This window comes from Chamaea fasciata, unplaced genomic scaffold, assembly GCF_029207755.1.
Source record: "Chamaea fasciata isolate MVZ Bird 193981 ecotype frontalis unplaced genomic scaffold, bChaFas1.0.hap1 SCAF_2, whole genome shotgun sequence".
In the NCBI taxonomy this organism is placed as follows: domain Eukaryota; kingdom Metazoa; phylum Chordata; class Aves; order Passeriformes; family Sylviidae; genus Chamaea; species Chamaea fasciata.
The window spans coordinates 79,958,074-79,971,989 of record NW_027094087.1 but is presented as its reverse complement, the minus strand read 5'-3'; the positions used below and the strand labels follow the sequence as shown (position 1 = coordinate 79,971,989).

At 35.2% G+C, this 13,916-nt stretch overlaps 1 long non-coding RNA gene across 1 annotated transcript in view; it reads right to left on the bottom strand.

The window, feature by feature from the left end:
• The window catches only part of LOC136286032 (uncharacterized), a 60,157-nt gene that overhangs the window by 34,393 nt on the left and 11,848 nt on the right, over window positions 1-13,916 (bottom strand). The window lies entirely within an intron of this gene.

Sequence of the window (13,916 nt, the reverse complement as noted above, 5' to 3'; positions counted from 1 at the left end):
TTCTTTATGTAATATCTTTAGAAAGGAAGAAGAGCAAGAATTCATGTGTGATTTAAGTTAAATTTTTTTGTAAATTTTAAGCAGATTTACTTGACTTCACACAATCTGAAAAGCAGGCTAAGGAATGACTGATACGCATCTCAGTCTCCTAGAGATACCAATAAATAATAGATTTAGCACAGCAGAAAGTTTTTGGATTGTCATTGCAATGTAGGATATCATTGAAATTTATTTTTAATACCCCACCATGTAAATCTTTTTTCGTCACCTACTTAAACCTGGAAATGTCAAAACTTGTGCCATGTTTTATATCCAGCTCTAAATGCCCATGTTTGTCTGAGACAGTTGAGAGTATTCACCATTTTACAATAGCAGAGCTCTCTAATAGTTAATATGTGATCTCACAGACACACCAAATATTAATGTTTGCCTGCTAAAAGCACTCCAGTTTGGTGGATATTCTGATAGCACGTCTAAGAAGTTGAGGTCTTTGGAGAAGACAGCTAAATTTAGTTTCTTTTAACTTACATTCATAGAAAAATGTAATACCCTCCTAAATACACTGGTAACAGAACACTTGGACTGGATATTTCAAGCTGTGAAGTAAATATGTTGTGTTATTCTGACTTAATTTAAGGATTGATTTATTTTTCAGTCTACAGGTTGAGATAATAAGAAGTTTAATGGCTTACATTCTTAAATCTCAATCTGTTAATCTGTTAGATGAGCTGTTGTAAACACTACTTGAAAATTTGCTTTCTTAGAAATACAGCTGCAAACAGAGCTGAAAGACGACATACTTTCTTTCTTAAATTTGTCTTCCATTAAATTTTTTAATACAAAAAATCGGGGTTTTTTTAAACATTTTTTTTAAGTCCTCCACACTTAAAGATCGCTTTAATAATTTTTTAAGGAGGCTTCCAGTGACATGCTCTCAGTGTTGATACTTTTCATTCTGGTTTTATGTTGATCATAGGCTGAAGTTATCTAAGACTTTGCTAAAAATAGATTTATACTTGCTAAATAATGAAATCATTACTGGCAGATTATTAATAAAAACCCTGTAATGTTTACGGGCACCTAGAATATTGATAATTTTATATAGGAATGTATCATGCATATTATATGAGAAGCAAGCAATCAAATATTTAAAATGGATTGAATGATTCAGCATATTAATAATGGATTCCATCACAAGGCCTCTCATTACAAGATTTATATCTCTGCAGGTCAATAGGAAACAGATATTATTGCCATGTAAGAACTGCTGGGTTTTTCCTGACTTTTGGAATTTAGTAGGAAAACTTCCACCGACATCAGAGTTTTGGGACAAGGATCACATTCTCATTTTTACCATGCTTTGAGGGCAGAAAATCACTTCATAAAACTGAATATGTTTCAAGAAAGGTTGTAGTGGATCTCTTTAAGATGAAAAACCTCTCTTTTACCAGATGTCAAGAAAAGAGGAATCTTTATGGGATACAAGTTTCATTTTATCTGATGATCAGATTTATTTTTTTAGACAGCCTGCTGAATGACACAGAAAGGTAACTAATTGTTTCACATTCAATTTTGTTTTGGAAAAAAGGAAATAATTCATCAACAAAAGCAATCTTTTAATGGAGACTTTGAAAAACCATAATTTTCTAAGTTTTACATACCAGAGAAAATCTGGGTGTTCCCCTTAATTAAAAAGCAGGCAAGACCAAAAATATCATAGAGCTTCTCCACATTAGTTTCTTTTTAAAAGCAGAAAATATTTTTTCTCTAATTTTATATCATAGAAATGTTGAAGTGTTTACTATAGTAAATTCAAATTTATCCCAAAATTATCCATACCAGAAACAAATTGCTATTCCCTTCTTTTCTCTTCTAATCCTTCCTTACAGCAGCAAATTCCCTGTACAGAAAACACAGTATTTTGTAGATAAAATAAATTAGGGCAGAAAGGTGAGGAAATGCTAGTGACACTAAAAAATTTAATAGTTTTTATTGGGGAATATTCAAGTTCTCAGAACCTTTCCAGAGTTACAGACAATACTTCCAGACTGATAGCTTAAATGTAGAAAAAAACCCCCTCCATCATATCAACAGCTTTCGTTTGAAATATTATTTAGTTGCTCACACACACAGCAGGAAATGAAGAAGGGAAAACAGGCTTTCAAAACCAAATGTTAAAACTAAATATCTGTAGACTTACAGCAGATAACAAACAAGCAAAAAATATTAATGACCTTTGCTATTATTTGCTAAACTACAACACAGCTGGAAACACTGACGGAAGAACCCATAAACAAACTTTCAGTAAATACAAATTCTGCTTAGCAGGGAAAGAAAAAGGAAAATCCATTAAAACTCACAGTATGAAGTGGTATAAAGAATTAAAAGAGACAACATAATACAGTAGTCTAAAATCAGCATGTTATATGGGAAATTAATAGAGATTACTTCATCTGAATTTCTTTTATAATGGGCAATTAGGTTCCAAAAGTACTATCCCAAAAAATTAATGTACATAAATATCTTCATCGTAAGCTAAAAATCTCACCAAAATGCAGGTTTAGTTGGGGGATTTTTTTTAGCTCTCATCTAAATTTCACTAAATTGAATCAAATATATGACTTAATTTGACAAGTTATTGGAAAACATATTCAGATTGTGACAGTGCCATAAGGAAATTATAGTTTGTTCTGGAAAATATTTGCAGGAAAGGACGAGAAGGTAGGGAATTTAATCCAAAATTGGTGTTGAAATAAGGAAGCTTGTGACTACTTTTATTTTTAATGATTCAAATTTCATTTTTGGACTTAGTTTTTTAAATATTTTCCTATGTAATTCTAAATTTTTCAATGTGCCTATTCATGTATGCCTAGACAGAACTTCGGGGAAAAACATACAAGTACAACAGTAATCTGCTTCTGCATTTTCTGTCTCTCAGTGGATTCATAATGTAGCAAAAGTCTTTAAACTTAAATTGTGTTTCTGCAGCTCACCTTATGCAGAACACATCTGTGCCCCACCACAGAGACTAGCACAGAGCTAGTCAAGTAAGTTTAAATATCAGAAACATTATTAATTCTGGGATTAATGTGCTGCCTTTATTTGTGAAGCAAGGTGATTCTGCAATGATACCCATTGTGTCCTAGAGCCTTTGGTTATCACTTTCAGGGCCCACTACTTAGGCCGACCTGGGCTTCTGCCCAGAGAAGGAACAACATGTAGCCTGAAAAATACATTCCAAAGTTTGAAATTAAGGTGGTTCTTAGATTTATTCCCAAGACTTCTTGATCAGAGCTGTATTTCCGTGGAACATGAGCATAGCAAATGCAGTTCCAGGATACACCAGACTAGCTGCTCAGCATACCCTGTCAGTATGTACATTCACAATTGCTCTAAGTCCAGGATACTTGGACATTCAAAAGTTTGCTGTTACTAACCTGAAAACATACCCAGATATCCTGCAGAAATGCCTAAAAGTATTGTTTATCTCTTGAGTATTAGACAACACATTCACTCACCAGCTGAGCTGGTGATAAATTATACTTTAAACATGAAATGCTGAAAAGACAGGATTAAAATAATGAAAGCTGGAAAAGAATTGGTATGTAATTGCCAGGGAATCTTCTTATTTTTGCCACTGATTTTATACTGAGCAGAGAGAGAAAGAAGAGTTTTCCTAAAATTCTATCTAAAGCAAGAAATTGTAGATGGATGGATAAATGAAATAAAATTTCCCCTTCTGTACCCAACAACCCTGTTGAGTTGTATCACTGAAAAAATTATTACTTGCAAAAGAAAGCCTCCTCAGAAGCATGAGTTTCTCTTGTCAAATGAGAGAATAATTCAAAGGCACATCTGAAAGAGACAGAGGAGGAATATAAATACTAGATTAAGTAAGGTGTTTAGACACCAAAAGATAGCACAGTGCAATGTCTGACTTTTAGTCACTGTCATAGGAGAACATGAGTTACAAGCTTCCTACTCAGGATCTAAGAAAAGTCACAATGCCAGACCTTCAAAAACAAACTTAAATATACTTGTTCTGATTGGTCATAAGTTTCTGTCAGGACATAAATGTCAACCCACTGCTATTTACTTCAGACTGGTGACTACCTGTGAGTAATCTTCTTCCACATAGTAGCTACAATTTTGTATAAAGGTAGTGACTAGAGTTCATCTTCCAAATTCATTGCAGGACAATGAATGTTTAAAATGAGTAATATATGTAGACTTGGATGCAGGTTGAAAATCATAGCACACACTTACGTATATGGAAAAAGCATTCTGAAACAGAAAAATTCAATATATTTAGGGAATGATGATGTTTTATAGATAACTTCATATAAAACTTCAAATAGAACTTCAAAACAAAAACACCTCCCAAGTTAGATGCAGCAGAGGAACAGAAGACTTAATCATATCTGTGTGGATATTTGAGGGAGAAATTATGAATCAAACACTTTCACTCCAAGGAAATAAAGAAAGAAGAAACCACTGTGTTCTGGGTGATACACTAGTTGTGAAATTGTCCCATCATCTCTCTTGCTTCAGCAATATAATAAGATCAGAATGAACAAAAAGTTCCTTTCAGTTCTTGCCCTCCACAGAAAAATCAAGATCATGGCCAGATATACTTGTCTGCAAGCCTGGAAGAATCTGGAAGAATTTCTGACAACAGCAGAGTTAAAGTTCAACCTTCTTCCAAAATTCCCAAGAGCACTTGTCCTAGGTTTTGCCATTTGGTCCCTTTTGCTAGTGGAAGGATTCAATTTAGCACACTGGTGTACTTTACATTTCTGATCAGTTAGTGCATGGTATATACAGTTTCTATGTTCTTCACACTGCCCTTCTGAGCCACCTACTGAGCCATCCACAAAGCAAAGTTTTGTGATGTTGTGGCTCCAGAATGAGTGCAGTACTGCTACCATACAGCATCCCTGAAGTTTATGCATAATCTGGACAGACCATTAGCATAAACAGGCAGAGAAGAGGCAAAATAAAAAGGACTAATTGTCTCATGGCAGCTGAAGAGCTGGCCTAACACCCAGATTTTGAAGAATTCATATTTCTCCTCTTCATAAAAGGCAGAATTGACTGCTGAAGAAATTTTTAGGTTTACTTGGTAGGAATAACAAGTATGAAAGCATATTTGCTCACCACACTACTTGTGTCACTGCAACAGTTTAGAGCCCAGACCAAACTGGGTTGTAAAACCCCAGATAAACCTTGATCTCCCCCTTTCAGAGGGTCTCAGTGGAAAAAGTCTGTCACTCATTGGAACCGTTTGGAATAAGACCACACACAAATCTTAGGAATATGACCACACACAAATCTTAGGAATATGGTACTGAAGGCTTTCTCTCAAACTTCTGTTTTGCAATAAATTCTGCTCCTGTTTACCATCGTTCAATCAATTTCTGTTCCAAGCAAGTTGGAATTATTGTTGGCTGAATTATGAATGATAAATTAAGAATGCTTGATTCAAATCAGTGAATCATTCTACATGGACAAGTTGTTTCCATATTATGCGAACAGTGTGGATAGAATAAAATTAATTTAATTCCTTTGAGAGACATCAGGATTGAGAAACAATTTAGTGAAAATTCAGGGGAAATACGTTTTGTAAATATGCTGTTATAAAATGTGTTTAACTCTGTAATAGAATCCATATACATCTCATTCTGTGAGGCTCATCTGCTTCTTCTCCTCTTAATATGTCAAACTATTTCCATTAGTTCTGCAAAAGTCTTCCTTGCTTATTTCATATCAATTTATTATTTTTCCATAATGATTGATTATTCCTCTTAATTTTATTCCATTATTTTATAATAATAAATACCTTCCTTCTTCCTTTCCTCTGATATTGGACAAAAATAAAGGCAAAGATTACTCTTTAGAGTTTGGTGTTGCATTCCTGGTATTTATTTAACTTCATTTTTCTTCCCCCAGTGAAGAAATTTTACCTTGATAAGTTATCCCCCGGTAAAGCCAAAAAAATTTCCCCAAATCAAAAAAACAAGCAAAAAACAAACAAAAATCCTGAAAAATCCCATACTCATTTTTTTCTCAAGTTGATTCAACTCCTTACGTTTTAATTCCACAGAAATTGTTATCCTAAAATAGACTTTCTACATCAGTTGTTGTAGATAACCCTTCATATGCTGTCTTTCAACAGCTACAGGTAACTTATCTACTATTCATTAAGTACTACTCAGTCTACTCAGTTTTTTGCACTTAGATAAGTCAAAATGTGTAGATATATGCTTATGAGTCTGATTTTCTTTTATTTATTTTCTTAGCTTTGAGTCTATTTTTAAAAAAATGGAATGTAGTGAAGAAGATATTTAGATTAAGGCTGCTACATGTATCTAACCCCATCCACAGAATTACCACTATAATACATAGAACTTTTATTATGATTGTCTAGGTATAACTATTTCTGATAGCTTTTCCTCTTTTCTATCCCCCCATAGAGACTTCTAAAACCTCCTTCAATTATTCATTTTAGTTTGTCATGTTATCAGGGTTTTCTTAAATGTCCTGCTGCAATCACTTCCCACTGTAATACTAAAGGAAATCAAAATTTAAAAGAAATATTCTTATCTTGAAAATCAAATATGATAGTACACAGAATTCTTGTTAGTTGGTTAGTTTTAGTGTTAAGAAAGGTAAGGGAAAATTTTGCTTTAAACTGTTTTGCTACTTAAGAAAAAAATAAAGAGGGAAAATTGTTCAAGCCAAATAAGAAATAAAATTAAGTAAAAAATATAAAGGTGGTTTCCTAGTAAAATTCTAAAATTGCATCTTGCTTATAAAAATAAATTGAAAGAGATATAAGAGATTACTTCTTACAAAGAAGCAATAACACAAATAACCCTCTCACCCCCCAATATTCAAAACAGCCTATTAAATAATTGCTGACCCAAAGCACAGAACATGGAGATGACAAAGAAGATGAAACAGTACTTGGCTCTATATCCAAATGTTACTTCCTCTGAAATACATTTCTGAGGAGGATTAATTTAGTTTTTATGGGGGGGAACGGTTCTAAGTTTATGAACCTGCACATCTGAAATAGTATTTTTTTCTAGAAGTGTATCTAAGGTAAACTCAACTCATTCCTTGGTCAAATGAGGGGAAAGCCTGAATATTACTTGCTGTATATTGTGATATCCCAATTTAATCCAGTACTTTAGAAGAGTTACAGAGTCTGTGTCAAAGGCTTTAGAAGTTAATAAGAATTCATAAAAGAGGAAAAATTAAACCTGAGCTCATGAAGCACCTTGACTCAAGTAGTATGTATTTTTCCCCTGTGGATAACAAAGAGAAAAAAAATTAATTTTAGCAATATTACTGTTGCTAATGGTAATGCATACACCTCTTTGGGATTCAACGGAACTGTACTCATTTGCATCATCTAATCAGAACCTAATTTCTTCCATTGCCACAAGCTCTGTACTTTAGGGCAGACCTGGCTGATCTGTGAATTTGAAGCATAAGTATTTAGCTTCAAAAGTGAATTTGTAGAGAGGGACTGCGGCCTTACTTGGTCCTTTCAGCCCCTCTATTTGCAATCATGTGGATTCTAGACCTAGAAAGAAATGAATGGTCAGCAAAGGTGGTCAAAGACACAATGAAGAGGTTAAGAGGTTGCCTTTTTTTGTTTTGTTTTTTTGAGGAGGGATTTTTTTGAGGGAAGGGCATGTCCTTATTTATTTATCTATTTATTTAAATTTAATATGTAGACTACTGTTTCTAATCCTCAGAGAAAACAATCTGATTTCAATAGAATTTATATACACTGTTGTGTATATAAAATCAGTATATAGCTTTATAATATTCTTTTGTACAGGGTGTAATTTTGAGTGCATACATAATGTTTTATTTTAAAGAGTCTTTTCAGTGTATCCCTTTCACTCTCTATTGTCCAGTAAAGACTGTGCTGGTTTGGAGTAAAGATAATTTTCTTCACAGTGGCTGGTGTGGGGCTGTGTTTTGGTTTTGTGCTAAGCAGAGTGTTGATAATACAGAGATGTTTTTATTATTGTTGAGCAGGGCTTAAACAGAGCCAAGGCTTTTTCTGCTTTTCCTACTGCCAGACTGGTAAGGAAGGTGGGGGTGCAGGGGAGGTTGAGAGGAGACACAGCTAGGACAGGTAACCCCAACTGACCAAAGGGATATTCCAGACCATACAGCATTGTGCTCAGTATATAAAGTGGGTAGAAGAAGGAGGAACTGGGAGGACATTTGGAGCGATGATATTTGTCTTCCCAAATCACCATTACATGTGATGGGGCCCAGCTCTCCTGGAGATGGCTGAACTCCTGCTTGCCCAAGGGAAACAGATAATTAATTTCTTGTTTTGTTTTGTTTTGTTTTGTTTTGTTTTGTTTTGTTTTGTTTTGTTTTGTTTTGTTTTGTTTTGTTTTGTTTTGTTTTGTTTTGTTTTGTTTTGTTTTGTTTTGTTTTGTTTTGTTTGAATGTGCAATTTTCGCTTTCCCCATTAAGCTTTGTCTCAACTCAAGGGCTCTCCATCTTTTATTCTTCTGATTGTCTCCCACATCCTGCAGGTGGGAGGGCAAGCAGCTTTGTGGGGCTTGGTTGTTGGCTGGGGCTAAACAACAAATTCTGCCTTCTAAGAAAAAAAGAGCTGTAGAGGCTAAACCGAATGAACTGACTAATTTAAAGTACCTGTCTGCAGGTACATGGAGCAGATAAGTAATGATGATATGGGCACAGAATATCCATTACAGAGAACTGAAGATTTGTCAAGTAGAGCCATTAAAGGGAGATGAAAAGGACGTTAAAAATTAGGCTTTTGCCTAGGAATGTGGCTTTGAAATGCAGAACACACACATTTTATTTTTGTCCCTGGTGATAACCTGCTCCAGATGCTATGCAGCAAGTGTCTGGAAGAGGCTGTCATTCACAAGAATTGCTGCAGTTATTTGCTTCGGCTCAGGAGATTAACATCTTCCTCTACTACAAACCTCTTTTGGAAGCCTCTTAATGGAAAAAAGGGTGGCAAAGGCTAATCCTAAAACTAGGTTTAAGCTCAGCTCACTTTACCTGTCTGTAGTATATCTCCATCTCTTCCATATGGGGGATATTCTGGTTATCTGAACATCTCTCCATGAAAACAGAGAAAGGTATAATTAAAATTGTCTTCTGGAAATCCCTTTGAGCTCCTGGAGTAAATTATGCTGAAATGTAAGAATGAAGAACACCTAAACCAGTAGAAAAAACAAAAGTTGATTAAAAACAACAAAAAAAGAGGTTAAAAATATTAACTATGCCAAACTTTCAGTGGGATCTGTCAGGAATCAGAAAGTATTTGCACAAGTGCAAACACTTACAAGTCTGTTGGACAATATGGGGATCAGAAATACACAGTGACAGAGGTCACTGAACAGTCATCATCTTTATTAAACACAGCAACTCAAGCTGGAGATTTTCAGCCAGAGCTCTTTGTATGATCTTTTGAGCATAAACTCTCCTGTACAGGTAAGAGTGCTGTTTTCCAGCAAGTGCTCACTTAAGAGCTGCTCTCATTTGTGTGAAGAACTGAGAAATTTTGAGTCTTTTTATGCCTGAGCCTGTCTCCTGTGCCTTTCCCCTTAGAACACTTCTGTTCACACTGATATTTCATCTTGCTTTAGAGGAGGACTAAGAAAGGAAATTTCCTGGTAGGTTTGCTTGGAAAGGTCAGGCACAACATAAGTAGAAATTTAATTTTTATTAAAGAATTAAAAATTCTTATTACAAACAAAGGAAAAAGGATTCAGTGGAACTTGTTCCTTCAAATTTTGTCTCCTTCCTTCTTATAGGTATGCTCTCCTTCTGCAAATTTTGAGTGACCAAAAAAATGTTTTTTTAAGATTTAAAATTATTTGTGCTTAAATTTAAAAGAAGATTAGGAGGAAGCATCTAATCAAGGTCTTCAACTACCTAATTAGTTGTCATAGATGGATCAAGGCCAGAGTCTTTTAAGTGCACATTGGAAGGAGGAAAGACACAGGACACAAGCTGCAGCAAAGGAATTTCCTTTTAGGTGTATGGAAAAAACTCCACAGTGACTCTGGTCAAGCAATGAAATAAGTTGAATACAGCTTGATGAGAAAGGCTGTCTCTTTGAGGAAACTGAATGTTTTCCCAGACAAGACCCTGAATAATATCACTAAACTCTAAAATATGTCTTCCTTTCAGCCAACACTACACCAAAGATGTCCAGAGGGCCCTAGCAACCTAGATTATTTTCTAAATCTGAAACTAACAAATTGCATCTACTGAAGAGAACTGTTGAACTTTTCAATAAGAATAAATGGTACACAGACATGATCTAATATTCAATATTTATAAAATTGCAAAAGGCGATGAAAAGGATATACCGATAGTGAGAACATGAAAAACCTAAGGCAAGGTCTGTTATACTGGAAATAAAAACAAACTACACAGTTTTAAGTTTAATTTCATCATTTATTTTCTTTTTACTCTCAGTCTCCTTGGATAATAGTATTCTGTAATTATCTTCACCAGTTTATCTGTCCCAGTTGTTTAGTTTGTGTTAGAATGTACTTTTAAACCTTCATAAGAAATTTGCCCATAAGAAATCTTCCTTGAGAGACTGATTATTGCAGTAGGATGTACACATAACCTGCCTGCATTATTGACTGAAATTTCCAAGTTCTTATATATTTTCCAAAACCAACATTGTGTTTAAGACTTAATATTTTTTGCCTCACTGCTCAGAAGGTTGTTGGTCTAGCAAATGGCCATTACAGTGTAGTAGTATCAGATGTTTTCTGCAGACTGCTGCCTCCATCAGACATGTGTTTTAAATAAAAGTTGCCATAGGTCTCACACCATACCTATTTTCTTTTACTTCATTCTGTTGTAGTAGTTATTCTTTCCAAATTTTATTTCCCAGCAATAAATGTAAAACTTAATTTAAGCTATACCAATTAGATCTGGGTTTGTGATTTTATCTCCTAGTTATATATTTAATAGTTGATTTAAGCTTCACAAATTACTTTAGATCCTGGAGAAGGAGGGGGTGTGATCCTGATAAATCATACCGAGTTTCAGATGAAGTGCAAATGTGCTTGGTTAGGAGTTGCTGTTACTCAGGTTCCCTATGGTTTTCTTTACACTAGTAATTGAGCAAATTATGGGTCCAGTCCCATAAACCCTCAGCAGATGGAACTTCTGTTTCCAAATAGAAGCTCCAGTTGCGAGGGGCTTGCTCTTAATCCTGGGGCCAGACAAAACTGAGGAGTTGGAAGAGGAGAGGAGAGGCAGCACACAGCAGTTCTGTCCCAGGGGTAGACTGAAGAGGATGACCAGTCTTTTACAGCTTTCCTTTTCTTGCCCGTTTTCTCATTGCCTTGGCAAGAGGGCAGAAGAGAGTGGATAATTTTACTTCTCCTTACTCTCCTCATTCTGCTGTTTGTTTTGCTCCCCCAGCTAATATGTGAATAACCTAGACTTGATCTTACCTCTGCTGGCTTCTTTGTCAGGGGATTAGTGGCCTTCCCACTTCTGACTGAAATCACACCAGGGAAATTCCAGGGCTTTGAAGGGAAGCACCTGTTAACAGAACTAAGCCCATGCTGAAACAGCAGGGGAAGAAATCCAATGGAAATTAATGTCTAGCAGGCAGGACAAGCAGGACGGTACCTCAGGTTTCTCTGCATAATTTGCTCTGTTCATGCTACCTTCTCATCTGCTGACAAACCTATTCCTTACACCAAGGAATCAATTCAGCTCAAGTACATGAGATACCTTTCTAGACTGGCTGAGAGCTTATCCCTTCCTTCATGTACATTTTGGTAATTAACATATCATTACACAAAGGAACAAACATGAACACACATAGTACAGAGGATTCCAGACATTCTACACTATACCAGTTTGGGATTGCTGTTATACAGAGGAGGGCTAATAATGTAATTTTAACAGGGATGCTGAAAGTGCCTGCAAAAAGGAACTTGTAACCCAGCTACCAAAATGGGACTAAACAGTTTTAAGATGTTGGTCATATTACATTGTCATCTCAGTGCAGAGTGAGAGGAAGAGCTTGTGTTCTAAGAATGCAGCAGCTCACAGGTACCATCTACTAAGAAAACAGGTGTAGGATAAAAGAAAGACTTTTTGAAGGAAGGATTCTAAAGCAGAAGTCAACAAATCTCACCTCAAGGAAAACTCTGCTGAGAAACTTCCCCAGAACTGGTTTCGTAACATCTAAGCACTTCTTTAAGGAGGAAATGGGAAAAGACCCTGGAGAACTAGCTAACAAACACAAGTTTCTATTTTAAAAAGATATGGTGTTTGGAAAGAAAGTCACAAAAAAACCAAGACATAGAAACTGAGCCAATTGAGAAAAAAAAGATTTATAAGAGTATAAAAATTACCAGATATTCTTTCTGTTCTGTTTTTATCTCAAACTGAAAATCAAACAACTTAATATCCACCCCCCCAATAATACTGGAAAAGAAGATTCTACAGCTGAATGCAATCAAGAAAACTGCAAGCTGCATTCTTACTCATAAACTTTTAAGTGAATGCTCATTTGTGGATACATATGGTATGTCCCTATTTTTGTATTTCTCTCTCAAAGTTGTGCTAGTTAAGATGGCCTCAATTTACGTAAAGCAACCCATAGAGCACAGTCCTTCTACAGGATCTACACTGATCTTCAAGTTGAACAACAGTGTGCAAGGTAGAGATGGTCATTCTCACATGCTGCAGATGTCTAAAAATGTTGGCAACCACTATTTCATAGGTATCTGATAGTTAATTTCCTCCTAGTGAAACTTACAGATGTCGATGAATTTTCTTCAGTGAAATTTATATTTAATAGTATAGTTTCATTGAATGGCATGCCAACCAATATCTTTAAAATAATACAGGGTTTTAACCAGCTGTTAATAATATATTTCAAGAAATAGTACGGTTGAATATAAACCTCTTCAGTACATAATATCATCTGCTTTCCCCTTCTTCCTACACCGAATCCATAATACTTCGGAGCACTGCATATATTATCATCTTTATCACTCCTTACAGAGTTACTATTCCTCTGGACTTCTTTTTTTTTTTTTTTCTCTGAGGCAGTATGACATTACAAAAATGACCCGCTCTGCTGTTACTCAGAAACTTCTTGCAAGTTCTAGTGCCAAAAATGTGAACAAAAACGACAGTGTGAGCAGAGATCTACAGAGCATGGCAGACATTCAGATCATGCAGTTAATTCTGAAACTATTTTTCCTTTCTCTCTATAGTTTGCATATGACTGCAAATAACTAGACCAGAATTTGCAAGAGTAGTTATGCTAAAGTATTTATTTCGCTTTGAAAATATTTCCCCTCAACTTTTCTGGTAAAATGTAGAAGATAGTGGGAGAAGAATCAGTTTTGTCTATTTTGAGATGTGAAGTTTTGTCTCATGTCACAAATAAATGCTAAAACAGATGGCTAATTTGTCACAGGGGTGTACATATTTTTGTATAGACACACACACACCCCTCAAGCATACAAGATTACTAACAAAGTATTTATAATTTTAAATATTAAAACTGTGAATTCCAAGGAAGCTTTGACTTATTGCAGTAACCAAACCCCCTCAGTTCCCTTTTATTTTGGAAAAGCATGGGATGAAAACACAGGACAGAGATACGCCGGACAAAAATGTACTGGGGCACATCAGCAAGGACCAGTTACATCCTACAGTTGCTTTTGTGGATAGTGTACCCAATAACTTTAAATGAAGTATGCTTTCCTGTTTAATTTAATTATACAAAAGGACTGTTTTTGAATCCCGGAAAACAATAGAATTTTCCCATTACTATTACAAAAATAAATGTCAAGCCAAAGTGAATATTCATCTGGATAATTACTGATCTGAACACTGTAGAAACA